Raw genomic sequence first — 14,714 nt, 5'->3', positions numbered from 1 at the left:
CACCAAATAACCCACAAGTCGAAACAACAATAAAAACTATCAACACAATCATACACAACAAAATAAATGAAAACACAACTATGGAAGAGTTACAACTACTGGTTTATATAGGAGCACTCACTACACTAAATATACACACTAGACAGAGATCAGAACCAACCAACACACAGAAGAAACCCACAAAACCAGCATGGCAACACAGGCTACAGATCAAAATAGAAAAACTGAGAAAAGACATTGGACAGCTAACACAATTTATAAGAAATGAAATCTCGGAAAAAAAACGAAAAAGGTTAGGTAAAATCTCACAACAAGAAGCGACAGAGCAATTAGACAAAAGGAAGCAGAAATTACAAGCATTAGCCAAACGACTCAGAAGATACAAAAAAAGTGAAAATAGAAGGAAACAAAACCAAACATTCAACACAAACCAAAAGAAATTTTACCAGACAATAGATAACACACACATTAAAATAAACAATCCACCAAACATAACAGACATGGAACACTTCTGGAGCAGCATATGGTCAAACTCGGTACAACATAACAGGCATGCACGGTGGATACAAGCAGAAACAGACACATACAAGATGATACCACAAATGCCTGAAGTGATAATTTTGCAACATGAAGTCACCCAAGCAATTAATTCTACTCACAATTGGAAAGCCCCTGGAAATGATAAAATAGCAAATTTCTGGTTAAAGAAGTTCACCTCAACACATTCACATCTAACTAAATTATTTAACAGTTACATTGCAGACCCATACACATTCCCTGATACACTTACACATGGAATAACTTATCTGAAACCTAAAGATCAAGCAGACACAGCAAACCCAGCTAAATATCGCCCCATAACATGCCTACCAACAATATACAAAATATTAACTTCAGTCATTAAACAGAAATTAATGACACATACAACACAGAACAAAATTATAAATGAAGAACAAAAAGGCTGTTGCAAAGGAGCACGAGGATGTAAAGAGCAACTGATAATAGATGCAGAGGTGACATATCAAGCTAAAACTAAACAAAGGTCGCTACACTACACATACATTGATTACCAAAAGCTTTTGATAGTGTACCCCACTCATGGTTACTACAAATATTGGAAATATACAAAGTAGATCCTAAATTGATACAGTTCCTAAACATAGTAATGAAAAATTGGAAAACCACACTTAACATCCAAACAAATTCAAATGATATCACATCACAGCCAATACAGATTAAGCGTGGAATATACCAAGGAGACTCATTAAGTCCTTTCTGGTTCTGCCTTGCTCTGAACCCACTATCCAACATGCTAAATAATACAAATTATGGATACAATATTACTGGAACATACCCACACAAAATCACACATTTGCTATACATGGATGATCTAAAACTACTGGCAGCAACAAATCAACAACTCAACCAATTACTAAAGATAACAGAAGTATTCAGCAATGATATAAGTATGGCTTTTGGAACAGACAAATGTAAGAAAAATAGCATAGTCAAGGGAAAACACACTAAACAAGAAGATTACATATTGGATAACCACAGCGACTGCATAGAAGCGATGGAAAAAACGGATGCCTATAAATATCTAGGATACAGACAAAAAATAGGAATAGATAATACAAATATTAAAGAAGAACTAAAAGAAAAATATAGACAAAGACTAACAAAAATACTGAAAACAGAATTGACAGCAAGAAACAAGACAAAAGCTATAAATACTTATGCCATACCAATATTGACCTACTCATTTGGAGTAGTGAAATGGAGTAACACAGACCTAGAAGCACTCAATACACTTACACGATCACAATGCCACAAATATAGAATACATCACATACATTCAGCAACAGAAAGATTCACATTAAGCAGAAAGGAAGGAGGAAGGGGATTTATCGACATAAAAAACCTACATTATGGACAGGTAGCCAATTTAAGAAAATTCTTTATAGAACGAGCAGAAACTAGCAAAATACACAAAGCAATCACTCATATAAATACATCGGCTACACCACTGCAATTTCATAACCACTTCTACAACCCTTTAGATCACATAACATCAACTTTCATAACCACTTCTACAACCCTTTAGATCACATAACATCAACAGATACGAAGAAAGTAAATTGGAAAAAGAAAACACTTCATGGCAGGCACCCGTATCATCTAACAAAGCCACACATCGATCAAGACGCATCCAACACATGGCTAAGAAAAGGCAATATATACAGTGAGTCAGAAGGATTCATGATTGCAATACAGGATCAAACAATAAACACCAGGTATTACAGCAAGCATATTATTAAAGATCCCAATACCACAACAGATAAATGCAGACTTTGTAAACAACAAATAGAAACAGTAGATCATATCACAAGCGGATGTACAATACTAGCAAATACAGAATACCCCAGAAGACATGACAATGTCGCAAAAATAATACATCAACAGCTTGCCTTACAACATAAACTTTTAAAACAACAAGTTCCTACATACAAGTATGCACCATAAAATGTACTGGAGAATGATGAATACAAATTATACTGGAACAGAGCCATTATAACAGATAAAACAACGCCACATAACAAACCTGACATCATACTCACCAATAAAAAGAAGAAATTAACACAACTAATCGAAATATCCATACCCAATACAACAAATATACAAAAGAAAACAGGAGAAAAAATTGAAAAATACATCCAACTGGCTGAGGAAGTCAAAGACATGTGGCATCAGGATAAAGTTGACATCATACCAATTATACTATCAACTACAGTAGTCATACCACACAATATCCACCAGTACATCAATGCAATGCAGCTATCATTTCAGAAAGGTTCTTGAAATACATTGTGTTTGTAATTTTTGTATGTTCTGGAAGAAACATCTATCAGTGCATTACCAGTGCCACTTTGAGACTTCCTTGCCATCTTTAACCACATCTGAAGTGCTGGCAAATTTCTCTCGCAATGGTGAGAAAGTATCATCATTCCGGTGCTAAAACCTGGCAAGAAACCATTAGATGTGGATAGCTACTATCCTATTAGTCTCACCAACATTCTGTGCAAACTGCTCGAATGTATGATGAGCTGGCAGGTGTGTTGGCTCCTTGAGTCTCGGTGCCTTCTGGTTCCATCCTATGGTGGCCTATGCCAAGGTCACTCCACCACTGACAACTTGGTATACCTGGAGTCTGCCATTAGAATTTCCTTTTCCCACCATTGTCATCTTATTGCCATCTTTTTTGACTTGATGAAAACCAATGACACCACTTGGCAATAAAACATCCTCACTACATTACATGAGTGGAACCTCATCGGCCTGTTCCCGATCGTTATGCAGAACTTTTTGTCACTCTGCACCTTCAGAGTTCGAGTCAGTGCTTCACACAGTTCCCCCTATGTCCAACAGAATGCGGGCTTGCAGGGCTCTGTACTGAGTGTCCCACTCTTTTTAGTGTCCTTCAATGGTCTGACAGCAGCTGTGGGGTCCTCAGTATCACCCTTCTTCTATGCTGCATTTCCTTTTGTTCATCTATTACTGATGTGGCTGAACATCGACTGCAGGGAGCCATATGAAAAGCGCAGTCATGAGTCCACACCCATGGCTTTCAGTTTTCAGCAGCCAAGACTTGCATCGTGCACTTCTGTTGCCATTGGATAGTTCACCCGCACCCACAACTTTATTTTGATGACCATCTCCTTAATGTGGTGGACTCCTATCACTTTTTATGGCTGGTTTTTGGCACCCACTTAACTAAGCTTCCCCACCTTCATCACCTTAAACAAAAATGCAGATTGCCCTACACTGTTGCATCTGTACAGAGCCTTTGTACAGTCCTGTCTTGACTATGGGAGCCTGGCATATGTTTCAGCATCACCCTCAGTATTTCGGATGCTGGACCCTATACAGCACATCGGAGTTTGACTTGTGATGAGAGCTTTCCAAATGAGCCTGATGAGCAGCCTACTCATGGAAACTGTGGTTCCTCCATAGAGGATCAGGCAAAAGCAACTGCTTGCCCACTATATGGAGCACATTCACAGCTCACCTAAACATCTAAATTACTGTCTCCTTGTCCTTAACACAGCAGTCCATCTCCCACAACCCTACCCAGATCATGAATTACAATTGCAGTCTGTGTCCAGTCCCTTCTCATTGAACTCAAGTAGTTCGCTCTACTGTCTCTCCTCCAGGCCCAATGACGTACACCGAGCGAGGTGGCGCAGTGGTTAGACACTGGACTCGCATTCGGGAGGACGACGGTTCAATCCCGCGTCCGGCCATCCTGATTTAGGTTTTCCGTGATTTCCCTAAATCACTCCAGGCAAATGCCGGGATGGTTCCTCTGAAAGGGCACGGCCGACTTCCTTCCCCATCCTTCCCTAATCCGATGAGACCGATGACCACGCTGTCTGGTCTCCTTCCCCAAAACCAACCAACCCAATGACGTACACCTCTGTGGTGTGTATCTCAGCCATAGCTTCATCTGGACCTCTCCCATCAGGGGGCACTGGCTTATAAAAAATATTTGGGGGGAGGGGGCGTACTGGAGGTCTTGCTCTGGGAAATTTTCTAAATTTTAGATGAAAAATGTTGAGTTTTAAAGTTTTTTAACGCATTTTAGAGTCATATGATCAACATTAGAACCCCAAAAACTGGACTCTTGACAACTTGACACTCTAGGAAACTCAACAAGCATGACACATTTTTTGACTTTGAAAAAAGAAACAGAACATAAACATGCACAGTATTTTTGTAAAAAGCTAATTTAATTTACAGTAATAATCAAGCTCATTGACTATTGCAGAGCAATGAATATATAGCTCTGAAAAGACTGAAATTATATTTGAATAATGATTAATGAGTGAAATAGCTAATTTAAGCTTACTTTGAATATGGCTCAGGGTTCATTAAATAAAAACAATATCTCAAAGTTAATGCTTTAATAAAGTTAATACAGTATGCCTAATACTTTCAGTCAAAAAGTATGTAAATAGCGGGTTTTAATTGGGTCTTACACCCTAAAAATATTTAAGTATTTGAAAATAACCAATACAGTACTGTAGTAATATGGTAATACAGTACTAAACTAGTACTAATATTTTGAAACTGAAAATTTAACATTATGTATGTGTTTAATTCTCTATTTTATGAGGATTTTTAATATTGCTCTAAATGCATTATTAGGGCTAGAGTGTCTTCAAAAAGGTGCAAATGTCAATCGTCTGACTGGATTACTGAATATGAAGTCATTGATGACTGGTCGCATATCCAATCCATCCAAAACATCTCGGTGGGCATTAAGAACAGCCAAGTTGTTCAATCGCTTCTGTCCCATTGTTGATCGGAGATATGACTTCAAACATGTAAGGGCACTAAATGACCTTTCTGCTGTTGCTGTCGTGATTAGAACTACTTTGAGAAGCTTAATGCACTTCACTACTTCACATAACATTTCTCCAACTGCAGGCTCTTGTGTAATGTCCTTTCTTACATTTTTTAGGACCAGTTGTTTTTTATTAGCGATATCGGCTAACATATTCAAGTGTAAGCAGTCTCTCAATGTCTAGGTCATTTTTGAAAAACTCAGTTGATTTTTCCAATTTTGTTTCACCTCTGTTTACTAAAAGCAAGCTCTCTTGTTCAACTGCAATGACCTGTGTGAGTCCAGTTGAAGCAAACCGCTCAGTAATGCAAGATTGCACCGTTTCACAAACTTCAATGTAAATAGCTTTGTAGTATTCCTTTGGGGTTCTGAAAGTGTTCGGTGAGCTGGCTTCGTTGTTTTCATACTTCTTTGGTATACTTAGATTCCAAGGAAGCAAAGGATCATCAACTTGTGAAGGTTTTTCTTTTAAACACAATTCCTAAAAGTGTTCAAAACTACCATGCCTTCCATTCAATACACAAATCAAGCCCCTGTATACTTTTTCCAGATCAGCAACACTTAGATGAGGGCATTGAATTTTTTCATTGACATCCTCTTCTGGGTTCATTGCATGGCAATAAAGACATAAAAGGAAATAAGTTTTGAATTGTAACATTGATTCAAGGTAGCCTGCACATTTGTAACCTGCCGCTGTTTTGTCCTCTGCAGAAAAGATTTCAAAAAACTCTAGAAGTTCTTCAAAGTTCTTCAAAGTTTTTCAATATTCTCAAGATACTAGAAGCTTGCATGGTCCTTTGAGTCGGGCAAAGGGGCTGTAGATCAGCTTGGTTGTTGGCGCTGTCACAGCGTATGCTTCTGAAAAGTCCCATCCTTTTGTTGGATTCCCTTACAGTGTTTATTAAATCCTTGGCCAAAGCCATTATATCCCTCATAAACGTAAGATGGCGGAGACTGTCTACAACTGCCAAGTCTAAACTTTGAGCAGTGCAGTGCACACAACGTGGTTTTGGTAATTACCCAAAACTAACTTGTTTAGTCCTTTGAACTTACCTCTCATACTTGAGGCACCATCATAGCACTGTCCTCTTATGTTATCCATTGACAAATCAAAATGAGCAAAAAGTCTTTTAAAATACTAAACAGAGTTTGTGATTCAGTTTTGGTGGTCTCTTATAAACCAATAAAGTCTTCATTGATGATTAAGGAATCATCGACAGTACAAATACAAAATGATACTTGTTTGAGATTCGAAGAATCACTTGTTTTGTCAACCATAATAGAAAAATGTTAACTCTTCTTGATTGATGGCAATACCTTTCTCAACACAGACTTTCCTAGTAGATCAATGATCTCGTTTCGATTATTGTGGGACATCCACTTATACCCCAAAAGCCGTAACCAGTCTTTAAACTCAAGTATGTCATTCTTTCAGAGTTCCAACAATTGAAAAAAATTTGAGTTTACATCTTTGTGCCCTCTAATTGCTAGTCCTTGTCGGCATAGAAATTGTACAGTAGTAAAAATTGTCTCAAGAGCTAAATGGCCTTTCTTCATATCACTATCGAACTGTTCATTCAATTGGGAGGCCACACTTTGGTTAGTGATGAAATTTAGTTTCAGAACACCTTCTTTATGCGTAAATGTATTTTCATGAAAAGGAATTTTTCCAAAGCCTTTTTCCAGTTAGGAAACCCTACGGAAGTAAATGCATCTTCTTTTTTAAAGAAAATTGTAATAATTTTTTAGCATTTGCCTCTATGCAGGTTTTGCAAAAAAACTTTTTCGGTAGATGCTTCATATTCTAGTCATGTATATTTGACCAACCAAGACTTCTGAAATGATATTTCCTTACCATATTGTCCAGGTTTCAGCTGTGAATGGTTCTCGCCTGAAAATGGCGAAGCAATTGACGACACAATAAATGTTGGAGGTTGGCTTTCTGTATCATTAGCTTCTAAGCACACCTTTTTGGTAACAAATTTATCCATTGCAAACTTAATTCACAGTACACTAAGAGACTAAAGTAAATGAATAAAATATAGTCATATAAAATAGTCCACTAGACACTAAAGTCGGAATACTAAAAACATCTGCAGCATGCACTGAACGAAACTATCCAAAGTGAATGACTGCGACAGCAGGGTGGGCTTTATATAGGCACGGCATTATAATGTCTCAAAGCATCAAGGCGACGCAAGGCAGAGGGTTCCAGGCGCTTCTGCTCCAGTCCTTTCGATGTTGCCGCAGCCGCAGCACTGGCCTACCAGTGCCAGACTTTACCCAAAGATCCTTGCACCAGGACAAATTCTAAGTGTGCCCACAGTACCATAACACTATCATGATTCACACCACTCATTTTAAGTTAACCTGCTTACTACCATAATAATTATATGCTTTAACTCATTGCTGAATGTATTTCAAAAGGTAACTATCATCAAGCAAAGAAAATAAAAAGTTCCAACATATTTTTTTGTAATTTTACAAAGCATAATATAAGTAATAATTTTCTTAAATTATTGCCCCCCCCCCCCCACACACACACACGGATTTTTTGGCTCGGGTCCCCTCAGGCCCCATGGAATCAACGCCTGTTTTCCCATGTCCCAAAAGACTCAGTTCATCCTGCGGCCCTCCACCGCCTGTTTCTCTCTATTCTTGCCCTGTCCCAGGTCTCAGAGGTAGTTTACATGGATGGTTCGATGGTTGATGGTCATTTTGGGTTTGCGTATGCTCATGCAGGACATACTGAACAGTGTTCCTTGCCAGATGGCCACAGTGTTTTCACTGCAGAACTGGTAGCCATCTCTTGTACTCCTGAGCACATCCGTCCATGTGCCAGGGAGTCCTTCCTCATTTGTAGCGACTCCTTTACCGCTTTACAAATTCTTGATCATTGCTTCCCTCACCATCCTTTTGTAATGGCCACCCAAGAGTCTCTTTATATCCCTGAAAAGTGTGAATGATCAGTGGCCTTCATATGGATCCTGTGAAATGAACTTGCCAACAGTCTAGCCAAAGAGGCTACCCATTAACGGAGTCTGGACATTGGCACACCAGAATCTGATCTTTGATTGGTACTATGCCAAAAGGTTTTTGGGCTCTGGAATACAGAATGGCACTTCCTGACCATGCCAAACAAGTTACTTATGATAAAGGAGCCAATGAAGGTGTGGCAGTCCTCCACGTAACCCTCTCGCTAGGGTCTGTTCTCCTTTGCCAGCTTCGCATCGACCATACTTGGATGACTCAGAGTCACCATCTACATTGCGAGGGCCCACCTCAGTGTTGCCATGATTCATACTTGACAGTCATCACATCTTGTTGGACTGTCCAACTTTAACCATCCTGAGACGGACTTTTAACCTTCCTGAGGCACTATCTATCATGTTAGGTGACAATGCCTGAATGGCTGATCTAGTTTTAAGTTTTATTTGAGATGGGGTGTTTTTATCATGTGGCCTTCTCCCCCAGGCCCTCACCCTCATTTTTACTCTTCCTCACTCTCTCTGGTGCTGCCTGTTCGACTTGATGTTCATCTTTTCACCATCTGTGTTTCTCTTGCCTTGTGTTGTTAGTCTGGAGATTTTAGTGTGTTGCAAGTGGCAGGCTCATCCCTTTTTTATTCTTGCGATCAGCCAGCCCAGGTCATCTGCTATATTGTTATAACACCTTCTACAACTGTTTTCCTTTTAGTTAATGTTTTCACTTTTGGCTTGCTTCTTTTATTTTCTCCTTCTGTGTGGTTACACACCTAATTTTACACATTTTGTTCCTTTCCCAGCTTTCAGGCAATAGGATTCTTCGGGTTATGGTTTTCTTCTGAGAACTGCATAACCACTGAAAAGGGACTGATAATCAAGCAGTTTAGTCCCTTTTACTCCACAAACCAACCAACCAACTTGGATGGCACAATCCACCAGTGGTTTGAGAACAAAAATGGAAAGCTTATTAGCTCAGATAAATTGCAAGCCGAACTGAAGAAAATGTAGGTGACAGTCATCGGCAGAACGGGGCCCAGTGTCATAAGGAAAGGACTCAGTCGTACTTACAGAATGCTATAGCCCTATGTTACAGTGTGAATATGAATATGAAAAATCTGACAAAATCTCACACTTGATTAAAGGAGTCACAGAAGAAATATATCGAGGTGTAGTTGTAAAAGGTGTCACAACATATTAGGAGTACATCAAGTGATTCCATCACATTGAGGATATGCAACAGAAACGAGTCAGATGAAAGACGTATGATCAACTTATGAATGTGGTCCATATGGCAATTGTGGAAAATCGCCACGACATCCCTCTCTCATATGCCAGCTAGTGAGAGAATGAACAATGTATTTTATGCGAGAGCCAAAACTGTTGAACTGAGTAAGCAAGAGATAGCTGCTGTAAATGTTAACATAATGTGTCAAAAGGTAATAGAGAATGTTGAAGATGTAGTGTAGTGATCTTTAGCACCAATCTCTGAAACCAGCCAAATACATCAGGAAGAAGAGATTCAGCCTGCTCAGACTTATGCTGCAGCCATCAACCACTTCACCTGACCAATGCCAAGAAAACCAGCTCCTACTACATTATACAGGCATTTGAAGTAAAATGAATAATGAGTGCAGTTAAGAACTAGGAGGTAAGTGGGAATAAGAGAATGGGAGAAAAGTACAGAGAGAAGGAAATATTAAGATACAGTAAAAAATAATACAATAAACATATAAATAAGTAAGTAAAATTTAAAAAATTACTCCAAAGGGGAGGCGGAGTGTTGTGTAGTTAATGCAAGTTAACTACAGGAGAGTGTCAGGATCCAAGGCTTTATTGGAGAGCATATTCCCATGGCTGAATCTCAACTGAACTATTACATTATGGAAGCATCTAAGTGAACCATATAGTTTAGCAGTGTACTCAGCAACTTTATACTAGGTGACCTCAAGGCAGGCGTTGCAAGTCACTTCAAGTTCTATATACAATAACCACGTCATCTAGCAGAAACACCCTCCTAGCCTTTGTGACTGATTTATTAACTTTCATAGTCATAGTTGCTATAATGACATCACGATCACTAGTCTCCGTTTGTATAGTGACATTGTCGATAAGGTTTGGCCTATTTGTAGGTACAAGGTCTAAGATATTTCCTTTCCATTTTGGCTACCGAGCTAGCTGCTCAAGACAATTTTCAGAAAACATGTTCAAAAGTATTCCACTTGACTGTCTGTCTGTACCCCTGCAATGAATCCATAGATACCCCAGTCAGTATTTGGCAGGTTAAAATCGCCTCCAACCATTACTGCAAGATCTGCATATTTACGCACTATTGACTAAAGACCTTCTTTGAACAACTCTAGAACTGTCACAGCAGAATCAGGTAAAAACATCCAACAATTAAATTGATTTCACCTGCACCTCTTATATGTGACCAGATGACTTCACTATCACACTCAACTTTAACCAATATCTCTAACTTCTGTTTGCTTCAGAATCTGTGAACATATCCTCATTTTAAATATAATAAACTTTCTAGAAATTGAGAAGCTTATGTGCACAAATCAGCATGGTTTTAAAAAGCATTGCTCATGTGAAACTCAGCTTGCCCTTTTCTCACATGGTATACTGAGAACTATGGATGAAGGAGAACAAGCAGATTCCATATTTCTAGATTTCCAGAAAGCTTTTGATGCACTATCCCATTGCAAGCTGTTAACAAAGGTACAAACATAAGGAATAAGTTCACAGATATGTTAGTGGCTCAAAGAATTCTTAAATAATGCAAAACAGTATGTTGTCCTCATGAGTGAGTGTTCAACAGAAGCAAGTGTATCATCAGGAGTGCCCCAGGGAAGTGTGATAGGACTACTGTTGTTATCTACTTATGTAAATAATTTGGCTGACAGGGTGGGCAGTAATCTGTGGTTGTTTGCCGATGATTCCATGATGTACAGTAAGTGTCAAAGCTGAGTGACAGTAGGAAGATACAAGATGACTTACACAAATTTCCAGTTGATTTGATGAATGGCAGCTGGCCCTAATTGTGGGAAAAATGCAAGTTAATGCAGATGACTAGGAAGAACAAACCTGTACTGTTTGGATACAGTGTTACTAGTGTCCTGCTTGAAACAGTCAAGTTGTTTAAATATCTGAGCTTAACATCGCAAAGCGATATGTGTTGGTATGAGCATGTGAGAACTGTGGTAGGGAAGGCGAATAGTCAGCTTCAGTTTATTTGGAGAATTTTAGGAACGAGTGGTTCACCTGTAAAGGATACTGCATATAGGACGCTGGTGCAACTTATTCTTGAGTACTCCTTCGGATTGAAGGAGACATCGAGGCAATACAGAGGAGGGCTGCTAGATTTATTACCGGTAGGTTCGAACAATACATAAGTGTTACGGAGATGCATAGGGAACTCAATTGGGAATCCCTGGAGGGAAGGCGACGTTCTTTTCGAGAAACACTATCAAGAAAATTTAGAGAACAGGCATTTGAAGCTGACTGCCAAACAATTCTACTGCTGCCAACTTACCTTGCACATAAGGACCATGAAGATAAGATACAGAGGCATACAGGCAGTTGTTTTCCCCTTACTCTATTTGAGAGTGGAACAGGAAAGGAAATGACAAGAAGTGATATTGTGTACCCTACTCCACGCACTATATGGTGGCTCCCCGAGTATCTGTGAAGATGCAGATGGAGGTTGATGTATAAAATATTTAGAATTGCGTCAAAGTTTAAATAAAATTCAGTTGTTATTGTTTATATTCACCCCCTCAAGAAATCATCTATAAAAATGTTACAAACTGAGGGGGTTGCAAAAAGCTTTGTCATACTCCTTTTTTGTTTGAGTTCTTTTGTTAGGTGATCTTCTAAATCTAATACTGTTGATGTTTTGTCATAGGAGGAAATGCTGAGACTAGTTGCTTTAATTTATTTGGTCTCAGCATTTCTTTTCAGTTAGTATTCCTTTTCTCCACTCCCTTTTGGTTACCTATATCTTTTATTTTCTGACTGGTTGCATTCTCTCCACCTCACATCCCTCCATGCGTACCATGTACAGTGCACGTAGCTTTCCAGTCTTATTAACTCTTGCATGATGTCTTTTTTTTTTTAAGTTATCTCTGCTTTGCTTGTTACCCTATCTTAATATATTTAAGCTCTCAGGTTTTCAGATCGTGTCTCGTTCAGTCCCCATCTACCAGTCTTTCCCTTTCATCCTCTTTGGTAAGTCACCCTTGATCCAGAGTTCTGGGTGACTTTTCTTTAATTCTCCCCATTCCCTAAATCTCACCAGTTCTTTTTCCTTCATCCCTCTTCCTTTCCCTTCAACCCTTCTGCCAGGAGGAGCCACTGGCTCCAAAAGCTTGCACTTTTCCATAAGTTTTATATCTTCTTTTCTCCTGCCACCACTTGGTGAGTAGACTTTTTTTACCTGTTCAGTTGTATTATACCCTTTTGTTTGATTTTCTCCCCAAAGATTAGTCATAGGCCATTATAAAAAGCTTTTCAAAACTCTACAAGGAGCATATCGATCTCTACATTAAATTGCTAATTTTTACTATTAGACGTTTCATAGTAAAAACTGCATCTATGCGAACTCACATGCGTGCACATAGGCTGTGAAGTTGCAGTGTGTGCACACTTCATATGCTTCACTTACATCCTCATACTGCATTGTGACATTGCTAACTATCATGGAACGGACTACGCACCTGCTGAGACACAGTCAGTGAGTGCTCACACTTGTGAAAGCAAGTGAGAGCGATCCACATAGATAGTGAATGATAAATAATGACTGCTGCTCCCTGAACTTCATCACACAGATGTGCTTTGCTGACAACAATAGGAATAGGTCTTCCAAGGTTTTCTTCCCATCATAGTGTGAACCTTCCTTTCAGGATAATATTTCAGGTTCGCAGTTGTCAGTACACTCTCAGACCAGTATCCCCAGGAGAATAGTGTCTGTCTGGAATTGTGTTAAGTGTTACTCCTTTCGCAGTGCCCATGAACAGCGCGGTGACCAAAGTATGGAGTCCTGCCCAGTGTTCTCGTTTTGTAGCTGATTTTTCAGTCTTTTGTTTATCTTCCAACTTCAAAAACAACTGGCTTGACAGCTGCATCTAACAGTAAGAAGACTATAAATATGGGCTAAGACATAGGCTTCACTTTTTCTACAGATAAGTGTGTGCGTCAATTTTAATCATGTATGTGATGTTTGTAATCAGCCTGAATTGTGTCTGGGGGAGCACCACTCTGAGTTTTAAGAACTCAATAATGTTTTTAGGTCTCATGTTCGATGAGAGACTCCTGCCTGCTGCACCTGAAGTATCTAGAAGTAAAAACTCTAAAGGCTCTCAACATCTTAAAAGCATCCTAGTGGCAGATACAGGGAGGCTGACAGATCCTTCCTGTTGTTATTTTACAGAATCTTTGTTTGCTCGTGGCTGGACTATGGCAGTGTTGTGTATGGTTCTGCACAAACAACCTATTTACATGTTCTGGAATCCATTCACCATAAAGGCATTAGATTGGTGTTAGGAGGCTTCAGGACAAGTACTATAGGCAGCCTTTGTGGCGAGGATGGTGAACCACCTCTAAACATGTGACAGAAGTTCCTCATTGTGTGACATGCATGTCTGATCAATCCTCCAGTCTATGGCCTCTGCTCTTCTTGTGTGATCATCAGCAAAATGTATGTATTAATGCGACCATTAGGGACTAGAGCAGAGGAGTAGCTTCTAGAGATTGTGCCACACCTAAAAGTTGTAACACAGGGCTGGAGCAAGTATACTCAATAGTGAGGCCAAGACTACTTGATAAAGTTCAAGAAATCTTGTGCACCAGATTATTGTTTTCAAACAAATATTTTAAATTCTTTTAGAGTAGCACAGAAATTTAATAATTATTTACACTGTTAGGTCTAAGCAAGGCCATACTGTATGCTGCTCAGTAGTTTCTCCTGATGGTGTCTTTAGGATTATACTTCCAGTCTTTCATCCAGAGTTCTCTGCAATCCTAAATGCACTGGGGCAGATGAGGTGCAAATAGCTGAATAACTTTGCCTGTTCTGATTCGCTAAGTACCACACAGAATTGTCAGCATACATACCAGCAGACAAAGTAGTGCAAAACATGTAAGACACACTTTACATACTGCAGTATCAAGGGAAGGCAGTATCATTCTTCTGGGCACTGGGCCATGTGGGAATACTGGCAAATGATCAAACTGACACAGCAACAAGGGACACTTACAATTAAAGTAATGTATTGCACCTTGCAGTCCTCTTCACTGCTGTTACCTTATTACTGAGGAGGAGGGTT

General features: G+C 39.2%; 1 protein-coding gene across 1 annotated transcript in view; it reads left to right on the top strand.

Annotated features, from left to right (window-relative positions):
• Positions 1–14,714, top strand: part of LOC126198939 (WD repeat-containing protein 81-like) — a 302,041-nt gene that overhangs the window by 245,201 nt on the left and 42,126 nt on the right. The window lies entirely within an intron of this gene.

Source organism: Schistocerca nitens, chromosome 8, assembly GCF_023898315.1.
Source record: "Schistocerca nitens isolate TAMUIC-IGC-003100 chromosome 8, iqSchNite1.1, whole genome shotgun sequence".
Classification (NCBI taxonomy): Eukaryota; Metazoa; Arthropoda; class Insecta; order Orthoptera; family Acrididae; genus Schistocerca; species Schistocerca nitens.
Note: the sequence above shows the minus strand (reverse complement) of the source record. Positions and strands in the feature narration are given on the sequence as shown.